Raw genomic sequence first — 11,719 nt, forward strand, 5'->3', positions numbered from 1 at the left:
GAGTGGACAGTGATGAACTAATTAGTTCATAAAGCCTTTCTCTTCTAAATTATGAGGGATCAACTTGGACTTCACAAGGGTTGTCTCTTGCTCCAAATACCAAACCCTAGACTCTTCCTTTGGGGACTTTAAAATTCAGACAATTGAAGCATGAAGAGATAGAGCAGGAGATATAGGGCAGGAGAAGACCAAATATCTATTTCAAGGATGATAGAGTTAGGGGCAAGGGGCCTGTGTTCTAATCCTGATTCTGCAGGGCAATTGCCCTACTTTTCCAATTGTGGCAACACCCAGCTGAATTCTAATTTCTAGCTCATGATGCCCATTGGGTTTTAAGTGACCTCTTTCTCTCTATTCCCCCCTTTCCCCTCCCCTCTCTCTCCCCACCACCCCCCACCAAGGACAAGGCTCTATACACAGAAAGCACTCAATTATCATTGTCTAATGGGCCAGGAGGTTGACAAATGCACACTATGTTCAGAGGGCCCTTTCTCCAAAACGTCAACTAATCAGACCTGGTTTGCCTACAAATCAGGTCTGAGACAGATTCTCCTTCACAGAGGGGGCAGAATCTAAGGCTGAGACTCCTGAAGTCTGGATTCCAACTGCAGCTTGCTACTGCTTTCCTGAATCTGATCTCATCTCAGCTCCCTCTTCCAAGTCAGACAGAGCACTAGGCCTGAAGTCAGGAAGACCTGAGTTCAAATCCAACTTCAGACACTTACTAGCTGTGTGGCACTTCATAAATCACCTAATCTCTATCTGTCTCAGTTTCCTCAACTGTAAAATGGAGTAAGAATAGCACCTAACTCCCAGGATTGTTGTGAGGGTTAAATGAGATATTTTTAAAGTACTTATCCCTGTACCTGGCACACAGCAAGCACTTACTAAATGCTTCCATATCTATCCAGTCATAGGGTAAACTTTCCTCTGGCTAGGTCTCCAACTCCCTCTTCCTTGGGAATTGTACCTTCTGAAATACCTCGTAAAAGATCTAAGAGGTGGAAAGGATCTTAGAGGTCATGTAGTACAACAGGTCCCTTTTATAAAACTTCACTATTTCAAACTGTGACACTATCACTCACCCTGTCTCCTGTGCTCTTAGCTTCTGCAGTGTCTCTGACTGTTTCTTCCTCACTTTTTATATCCAATCAATTACCAAGTCTTGCCTACTTTAGCCCTCTATCTCTTCTATCCATTCTCTCCTCTCCAGCCACACTGCCATTACCTTAGTACAAGACTCCACAACCACTTGCCCAGATAATTGCAATAGACTCCAATATCTTCCCACCTCTTCTGTTTCCCCACCCAATCCTTCCTTCATACCCTAACCAGACTAGTAGACTTTACGTATGCATTGGGATATATCTCCTTGATTCAGTTAACTCTGGTGACTACTGCCCGCAAAGTCAGTTCTAAACTCCATTCCTTAGCTTGGAAGACCCTTTGGAATCTGGCTCCACCTCACCTTTCTGGCATTCACTTCTATGACTACCCTCTGTGACCTCTACTTACCAGACAAACTGGACCACTCCACAGCAACATGAGAATTTGTTTTGCTTGACTACGCATATTATTTGTTACAAGGGGTTTCTTCTTTTTTAAGTTAGAGGGAAGATAGCTAGGAGGAATATTGTTGTTAAGAAAAAAAAGAAAGAAAGAGAAAGGAAGGAAGGAGGGAAGGAAGGAATAAAAAGAAAGAAAGAAAGAGAGAGGAAAGTCATTGAATAATTTTTTTAATGAACAGAAGAGAACAGGATAGCTAGAAAGTAGACAAGCATGACAGCTTTGAAAGCTATGCTCTTACAAATTTTTTAAAAGAATGTATATCTATTGAAAAAGAAAAGTAAGCTATACATAATAGATACTTGCAATTTCAAGTACAATCCTCTTTTTCTGTTCTTTTATGTACATGAAAATGTTCACTTTGTTGTTTGTTAAGTTCAGAATTTTTAAAAATATAAGTAAAAACAAAAAAACCCAAGGTACATTGCTACCTGATTCCTAAGTGTACCTGTAACCTATGGCCTCCTTGCCTTTCTTTACTGTTTCCTATCCCTGGAATGTCCCTTTATTCATCATTTCTACTAAATTTCAGCCAGCATCAAGTCACACTGGAAAAAACACTGACATTGGAGACAGAAGACAATTTCAAATCTTGCCTCTGACGTTCATCGTTTTTGTGAACAGTGACAAACCGTTTAACCTGTGTTTTTCTCATCTGCAGCCTGAAGCAGTTGGAGTGGATACCTTTGAGATCCTATTGTGTGGGATCTATGATCCTCTGAGTCATCCTTTAAGGCCCAACTCAAATGTCATCTCCCAAATAGTCTTCTCTGAAAGAAAGTGCAAGAGATGCAAAAATAATAAATATATAGATAAAAGGAAAGGAAAAAGAAAGAAAAAGGAGGGGTGGTAAGAAAGGGGGAATTGAGACAAAAGGGAAACAGAAGAGAGGAAAGAGGAATGGGAGATTGATGGGACAATGGTGGGGGAAGGGGGGCGGGGGCATAGGGCTCCAGGACTGTGGAAACAGAGGTCCCTGAGGAGTCATGCAACAGCTGGATCCTTTGACTACCCCATTCCCAAGAGTCAATATCACTCCATGGATGATGTCGTCTAAAAGGCCCACATAGAATGACTGCCTCTTAAGGAAATGTTCCTGGTCACAGTGGGTAACTTGGAGAAGATTTCATCTGAGCCACTATATGAGATCAGCTCACCGTCTTCCAGTTCTCAGGAATGCTTGAGCAGATGTGGGAGCTCAGGGATAGGGTATTTGAGGCACTCTTCTTCTCCATGTATGAATGAATGAAAATGTGTGTATGTGTGTGTATGTACTTACATGTTGAAGCTGGACATGATTGGGAAGAATTTAGTTAACTCTGTGTCAGAATGTCCATGGAAATGAAAAACACTTCCCCAGAATCTACCAACACCACTCCCATTATGGAACTGCGGGATCATGAGATACCAGGAAGTGGAGAAGAAGGAAGCAGAATTTGATTTCTTCTTGTATTTTCTTCTTGATTCTATGACAGGCACAAGGTTATATGAGGTTATGGCCTCTCAGTTCTTCCCTTGAGGAAGACTGATCTAAGACTGCTGAGTTACAGCTACTGAGGTCCATGAAGATGTTTGCTGTATCAGTGAGGAAAATCAATAATGGATGAGATAATCCAAGAGCCTTCTCTCCTGCCTCCTGGTTGGGAGCTGAATAATCCGTCCAAGTTTATCTCTCCCTGTTTCCCACAATGAGAAAAGGAAACCAAACAGAAAAACCATTTTCAGGTCCTACAGTCAGAAATGCCTAATGTTAGTTACTATCTATAGTTAACAAACTGTACCTCCACCACCCTAGAACTCTCCCCTGTAACAACCTTGTTTACTCCCTTTTGTATAAAAGAAATTAGTAACCACTAATGCGTGTTGTGCTTTCAATCCTAGCATCGCGGATAGAGGTGGGGGAAACTGGTTAGTCTGGGAAATGGAGACATACATCCTGCCCCTGGTGAGAGGCGTGGGAAGAGAAAGCAAAATTCCCAGGGGGAATGGTTTTTTTGGTCACTGTGTCGTTGCTGATTAACCCACTTGAAGCTGATTTACAGGAGAGACTATAGCAAGAGAGAGAGATTAATAACCTGAAACAAATAAAAATTGCTTAGACTAAACAAGATAAGCCCTTTGGGGTAGATTGGAGCCAACGGGGCAAAAGAGGAAGAGAGCATTGCTTTTCAGTGCATTCCCTTCTGGATTTCTTCGTGGGGTACCTCCTTGCACCCCTATACCCATTTCCACTTTCAACATGTTAGTGGTGAGGATATTTGCAGAGTAAGGGACTCCCCCAGTCCTCTTCATTCATCACCACCCTGCTTACACTATTACGTTGGCATCTGCTTACGTGTCCCCCTATGTTACATAAAAAGGCTGTCTCCTAAAGGGCTTTATTATTCTCTCAAGTGGATGGAAACCTTATTTTACTTAAATTAGAGGAGAGATTAAACAACTGGAGGGAGACCTTCAACTTTTTGCAATATATACTAAGACCTTGTCAGTGACATGGCTTATTTGTTAGGGCTCTGCCCAGATCTGCTTTCGTATCTGTCGAAAATTTTGAGTTTAGTAACCACTAATGAAAGAACCTCATTGTAATTTGGCTTCAACAGTGATACTTGGAATAAAATGACCCTTCCCCTACTCAGCGAAAATTGTCTTTGTTGTTTTTTAGAAGTACTGTGTTACTAAATACTGTGATACTATAAAATTAACAGTAATATATATATATACACACACACACATATATAATAATAATAAAATGACCCTTCCCCTACTCAATGAAAATTGTCTCTCTTGTTTTTAGAAGTACTGTGATACTATGAAATTAACAGTGAGATATATACACACACATATATATATACATATAACAATAATAATAAAATTACCCTCCCTTACTCAGTGAAAATTGTTGTTCCTAGAAGTACTGTGATACTACGAAATTTATAAGACAAGGCTTTGCAGGGGTATTTTATGGGCCACTAAAGTGTTCACCACCTTGCAAGATTAAAAAAAGCAATTAGAGCCAACAGCCAGGAACAGTGAAGGGTATGAGACGTTCATTAGCCTCAGGGTGCTTCTGTTATTTCAGCTCTGTTCTTGAGATGGGAGCCTGGAGAGTTCTTGGAAACAGTAATTTGGTGTAAGATGCCACATCACAGGTTCAGCATCATCAGCTTTGATGATGGAAGAGAATACCAATTGGCCTCTGGACACTGGATGCAAAGATCAGGGACTTTTATATGGTCCTGTAGTTTAAAATGATGTGGACTGATCCTAGAAGATAGATTATTAAGAGGCAAAATTGTTGAATTTCACCCCACTGAAAAGCCAGTTTCATGTTTATCTTCCCAAAACATAGGTCTGACAATGTCACTCTCCTGCTCTATAATCTTGCGTAGCTGCCTGCTGCCTTTCATAGTCTGGCATGGAAAGTCCTTCTCAGTCCAGCTCCAGGCTATCTAAGGAGCCTCATTTAATCCGGCCTTTCTTCACCCTCTCAGGTGTAGCTGAATTGGCATACTTACTGCTTCTCAAACAAGGTATGCCATCTCACACCTATGCCTTCCCACAGGTCATCTTTGGTTCTTGAGATACATTCCCTCAGAATCCTTCACTTCCTTCAGAGTTCTCCTCCAGAGCTGCCCTCCTCCTTCCCCTCATGATGAGGTGGAAATGGTGGCTCCAATCAGTGAAATCGTAGAAGGCGCTGTTTTGTTTTTGTCTTTGTAGCCTAAGTTTCTAAGCTCTGTGCATTACACATGGCAGTCACTAAATAAAGGCTTTGAATGTAGGAAATTTTGGGTCAGGACCCTGGAGTAGAATACTTCTTGCAGGGACAGGCAGAGTTTAGTGCCTTTGGTAAACCCAATCTTAACATTCTCTACATTATCTATTTACTTCACAGGGTGGTCTCACCACAGATCTTGGGGTGGACTGCCATGTTGTTCAAATAAAAACTACTTAAGGTCGTTCAAAAGCCACCAGAGCAACTGGAAGATGTAGAAAGAAGGCTGAATATTGGAGCTGGAAGGAATGTCAAATATAATCTCATCCAATCCCCACCAGAAAAGGGCTTTCCTCTATTACCACCACAGAAAGGGCTCATCCAGGCTTTACTTGGTGACTTCCAGGGTCTGGTTGTCTCTAGAGCTGGACAGAATAGACAAAATTTGCACATTTAGAGCACATGCCAATGATCATTTTGAAATCTAGAGGATAGCAGTAGTACCCTGGGCATCTAAAGATTAAGCCTTCCAAGAAATACATAGGCTTCTGCAGAGAGATCCTTCCATATGTTGCAAAATAGAAATTAATATCTAACATTCCTCTAATGGATTTAATTAATCCATTAATCAATCTATGTCTATAGAATCAATGCCTTCTAAGTATTCAACCCTATGCTAGGTACTGGGGGGAGAAAGGGCCACAATTATGGGTATAATTTTTGGTCTTCAATCTTAAGGAATTTATAAGTTATTTAGGGAAATAGTATAAAAATACCCAAAAAGTTAAACAACAAAAGGACCTAATGACTAGTGTCAGATTAATTTTTCAGATGAAGTGCTATACATTCAAAAGAAGTAAGGCACTATTTGCCAGGGAAGGTCAGTGGGAGGATAGTTTTCATAGATGGGAGTACTGAGTTAGGTGTTAAAGGATAAGAATAGGATTTGGGTGGAGATTTCTTAACTTACACAAGATGGCATTCCAGAATTGGGGTTTCTAGTGACTGGAATAAAATAAATTGAAGAAATAATAATGATGACGATAGCTAACATTTATATGCTGCTTACTTTGTGCCAGGTGTCTTATAAGCATTATCTCATTTGGTCCTTACAACGACCCTGGGAAGCAGGTGCTATAATTCTTCCCATTTTACAGAAGAGGAAATTGAGGCAAACAGAGATTAAGTGATTTGCCCAGGGTCACACAGCTGGTAAGTATCTAAAATTGGATTTGACTTGAGGTCTTCCTGACTCCAGGCCTGGCACTTTATTCACTCTAGGCCACCTACTTGTCCCTGAAAGAAAGCGGGGACCTAGAGATTTGATTGTATGAGGAAGAAGGTACAAGGCAGAAATGAGAATGACATGTTGGGGGATGGGGAGCAGGAATAGCAAGGGGCGGGGTCTCACTAGTCTGGCTGGAGAGAGGGTGAACAATGAGAAACAGTGGTCCAAAGGGGAGGGCCTGTGGGAGCCAGATTTTAGCTTGCCTGGCTGAAGAGTTTGGAGTTTTTAGCTAAAATACTCCACTCCCCTCAAAAAAAAAATAACCCTAAACAAATCCCAGCATTCACACATTTGAGTCACGAACACTCCAAGTTTCATTTTGTATCTTTGATGATTTATATTGTCATTTGGACTGATTCTAGCTAAGAGGAGAATTTTGTTTCATGATTCTATTTGCACAAAGTATTGACTGTCTCCTCGAACTGTATCACAGGAAAATGGGCTTTACCTGCTGTACTGCTCAGTCAGTGGTTTTTGACTGATTAAGGCGTGTGTCAGCATCCCTTCCTGACCCAGCTGATTGAGGCCTCCTAAGGACCATTTCCCAGAATTTTACAGCTGGGTCAACACAATGTTTTTAAACATTCCAGTCCCCGAAAACAAAAATTCACTCGGTCATTGTGGCTACTATTGAGCGTTCCCCCAGCCCTCTCTCTATCAGCTCCCAAGGACATACACTTTTTTCTGCAGAAGGCCAGCATGTATCTGACACCTCCTGGGGTGTGGTTCCCCTGGGGTGACCTCCCCACAGGCTACCTCCGTCATTCTTGCCATTTTTAACTCCTCTCTGTGCTCAAACCCTGGCTCTTTGGTCTGTAAACATGTGGGGATTCATTTTTCTTCATAGCATTGGCATTAATGATACAATGCATCTTAATAGCACCTTTCTTCCTTGGGTAACCAGGTCTAATATAAATACTAATTACCCTGTTCCACACCCTGCTGAGGCAGAATGGCATCATGGGGAATGGGTCACATGACAGAGGCTGCCCCATCTTTTAGTGGCAGAATCAGCATGGGACTTGGTTGTGTCTCTCAGCTACCATCTCCAACTTTTAGCACATGATGGTCCTAAGAGTGAAAAGGAGCTGACTGAATGAAGGGGCTTCCCTCCCTCCCTCCCCCAACTCTCCACTCCCATCCTTCACCATATATACACATACACTAACTCAGAGCCCCAAGGAGATGCTCCAGTGGAGAGGGGTTGGGCAAATGGGAGGAGAATTTTATCCTTTATCCTAAGCTGGAGAGAGCCTAATTAAAGTTTATTCTTTTCCAGCTTGGTGATTAGAAGCCCCAAGCATTGTGGTGCTGGCTGTCAGGGCCATCATCAACCATCTCTCTCATGTTATCTCTTGTCCAAACCCATAAACCTGAAAATGATAGCAGTGTGACTTTAGGAATCACAACTTTCTAAAATCTTGTCTCATCCCATGGTTTAGCCATGGGCCGTATTCTTCTGAAGGCTGAGGTGCTTAGACTTAGGCACACTTGGCTCTACATCCTTGTTTGAGTTTTTCTTGTCCCAGAGAATCCCTCCTTAGTAGAGTGATACCTCTTGCCTTAGGTACAAGTTGTTCTTTGAATGTTGAAAACTAAAAATAAATACATACATGTAGAACCCATGAAAAATTTTATGCCATCTCAGAGAGGGAGAGGAAAGGGAGGGGGGAGGGAGGGAGAAAGAAATCTAAGTTATATGGTAGTGATTGTGGAACACTGAAAATAAATAAAATTAATAAAATAAAAAAATACGTACATACATAAGGGGAAAAAAGCAGCTGCTCTTTGGTCAAGAATTCAATGCCTTTTGGGATATCTCACTGTCCAGGAGCCCCATGCATCCCCAGCAGCCTCATATGGTAAAGTATGAGATTTGTGCCCTTGCCTCTGACCCAGCCTTGCTCCTTATATCGTGGCTTTCTAAATCACTGTGTGGGATTATCAGAAGAATAGGGTGCTTGGGAAATGTCTCCAACCACAGAGACTGACATCACAAGGAGGATAACCATGTTCTTTTACATCACAGGTGCCAAATATACAGTGGTAATACCCCTAAGTGGGGACAGAACCAGATGAAAATGTAATCAGGAAATATTTAACAAATATATAAAAATACAGTAGAACATAGAAAGTGGTAATACATGTTTTTCTAAGTCAATATATGACCAATGGGGATCCTTATGTACAGTTTAGTGACTTTCCCTTCTGCTTGAGTTTGATACCACTACCTTATGTCATATTCCTTGGTGGCCCCATTAGGATAGAGGCTTAGTGAATGGAGAGGAAGTCTTTTATAGGACATAGAATACTACACTTGGAATCAGGAAGGCTTGGATTAGAATCCTACCTCAGACACTTACTAGTTGGGCAAGTCATAACCTCTCTGGGTTTCATTTTCCTCAGCTGTAAAGCAAGGGGTTGGACTCTGTGACCTCTAAGACCCTTTCCAGCTGTAAACCTATGACCCGGTGGATAATGCATGTGGTTTCTATGGCCTTATGTTGTTATAGTGAAAAGATCCTTGCGCTTGGCATCCCAACTCTGATGTGGACTAGCCATATGACCATATGTTGTACCTTCTTGACTGTAGATAAGTCTTATAATCTCTCTAAAACTCAGTTTCCTTATGTGCAAAAAAAAATAACATCTCCTACTCTCTACTTCAAAGGTATAAAGTGAACAAAACCCTTTGAAAACTAAAATGCTTTAGAAATGTGAACTATTCTTCTTTCTTCCTTGTGTGTATTAAGATGTCTCAGTTGCTTTGCCCACTTGGAGGTGAAAAGAGAACTGGATTTGTAGTGAGAGGACCTGGGTTCAGATCCTGGCAATGCAACTTTGAAACTGTGGATAAGTGACCTCACCTTTCTGGGTCTTGGTTACCTCATCTATAAATGAAAGGGTTGGATTAGATGTTCTCTGAGGTCCTGTCTAGCTCTAAGCCTATGATCTAGCATGACTTTGATGAGGATGTTCTGGTTAGAGGACATCATGATTTCTGACTTTAAACCTGAGATGACTAAGAGACTTGCTTATCATAAGTTCCTATCCACCCTATATTGGAATCACACACACACACACACACACACACACACACACACAGAATCAGGAGACCTGGGATCTAATGCTGACTCTGCCACATGTTATCTGAGTGATCCTGGGCAAGTCACTAGACCTCTCAGTGTTTTAGGTAGCACTTAGTTGCAGAAAAGGTGCTTTTCTACCTTAAGAGAGGGAATTTCCTCATCCAGGAGGCCCCTATATCAATGAAATCACAGGTTCAAGCCTTGTTGCTATCCCTACATGCATCAGTGTTTTAAGATCTAAAAATACACTTTACAAACAATTTCATTTGCCCATCCTGACTCCTCTGTGAATTTGGTGCTCTTACCCCCATTTTTCAGTTGAGAAGACTGGGGTTCAGAGAGTTAAATGATTGAACCAGAATCACATAGCTGGTAAGTGCCTGATGTGGGATTTGAACTCAGGTCTTCCTGATTCTTGATCTGGAGGTCTTCAAGAAAAAACTGGGTAACAAAGGGGATTCTTGTTCAAGTCCCAGGCCTCTGGGGTTCCTTCCTACTCAGAGATTCTAGATAACCCCTTTGGGTTGATTTCCTTTGGTAAAATGAGGAGCTTGGTACATACAGCATGGAATGATGGAGAAAGAAACACATTTGGAGTCCCAGGAACTGAGGGATCCTATGATTTTGGCTTTGATCATTATTCCCTGGAGAACTTTGTCAAAGTCACCATATCTCTAGAGCTCAACTTCTTCTTCATGTGAGAAATAAAGGAGTTTGACCAGATGATCATTAAGGCGTTAGTAAGGAGGTATCAATAATATTTCATTTGGACGGAAAGCATCCCTTTCTTGAGTCTTTTGGTATACGTGTACTTTAGTAGCGCTGGTGAGCTTGCACAGGATGACAGAGCAATCATTTTTGGAGAGGGAAGCTCACCAGACAAGGAGAGTAGAGACTTGAAACAGCTAAGGGGTCTACGGATGAAGAGGTAGCAAGCAAGGGTAATGATCAGGAGAGAGGCAACTAGCAGTCTTTTCAGAGACCCCAGGCAGATAAATCTAGGGGTCCTTAGAACTCTTTAACATTCTATGACTTGGAGGAGACCTGTAGAAGTCCTTGTAAGTGGGAACAAAGCCAATGTGCCACCAATCCTGAAAAAAAAAGAGGACAAAGGGAGAGACTGGTAAATTATACATCAGTTGGCTTCACCCCAGCGTCTCCAGATTATCAGTAGGTAATGAGTTATACCAAGATAAGCTTTACACGTAGGCAGAGAGCATAAATTAAGTAGGAGGATCTCAAAGCCACTAAGTCCCTGTCTCCAAAACTCTTCCTTTTTTCGTCTTTCTTTGCTGATAAATTCCTAAAACACTTTTAGGGCAGAGATTTCCAACATTTTTCATGTTAAAAAAATTCACACATCATCCACATGATAGCAATTACACTGTCAGTACCTATTGTTTCAGAAAATACATGAAGAAATGAGTGATTAGCATATGGCCTTGGTGTGTGTGTGTGTGTGTGTGTGTGTGTGTGTGTGTGTGTGTGTGTGTGTGTGTGTGTGTGTATTGGAAAACTGGTAAAAAAAAAATTGATAAAATGCATGCATATATGCATTTGAGAACCAGCTTCACCCAGAGGTGAAGAAATTCAACAGTAAGTAGTTACTGAGCACTTAATATATGCCAGACACCATGATGGATTCTAGGGATAAAACAGGTTAAAAGAAAATGAACAGTTTCTGCCCGCAAGGGGACAGAGATGAAAAAGGTACAAAACTGATACAAAGCAACTGGTGGTGGTGGTGTAATTGGGGGGAGTCCAAAAGGACTCGTAGAAGATGGCATTTTGACTGAGAGAGCTCAGGATTCCAAGGTGAGGAAGGACATTCCAGGCAGAGGGGATAGCCTGAGCAAAGGTGAGAGACAGGATGTTGTGTATGGAGGAAGACATGACCTGTAGGTCACGTTTGGAGGGAATATGGAATAAAGGGGAGTCAGAATGAAGGACTTCAAATGCCAACTTCCATATTTTGTCTGTGACATGGTTATCCCTATGAATTAGCAATATCAATTTAGCAGTCAGATAGAGCAAAGATGAGAAAAGGGAGATGCTGGATTT

The sequence above is a fragment of the Notamacropus eugenii genome, chromosome 1 (assembly GCF_028372415.1).
Source record: "Notamacropus eugenii isolate mMacEug1 chromosome 1, mMacEug1.pri_v2, whole genome shotgun sequence".
NCBI classification, from domain to species: domain Eukaryota; kingdom Metazoa; phylum Chordata; class Mammalia; order Diprotodontia; family Macropodidae; genus Notamacropus; species Notamacropus eugenii.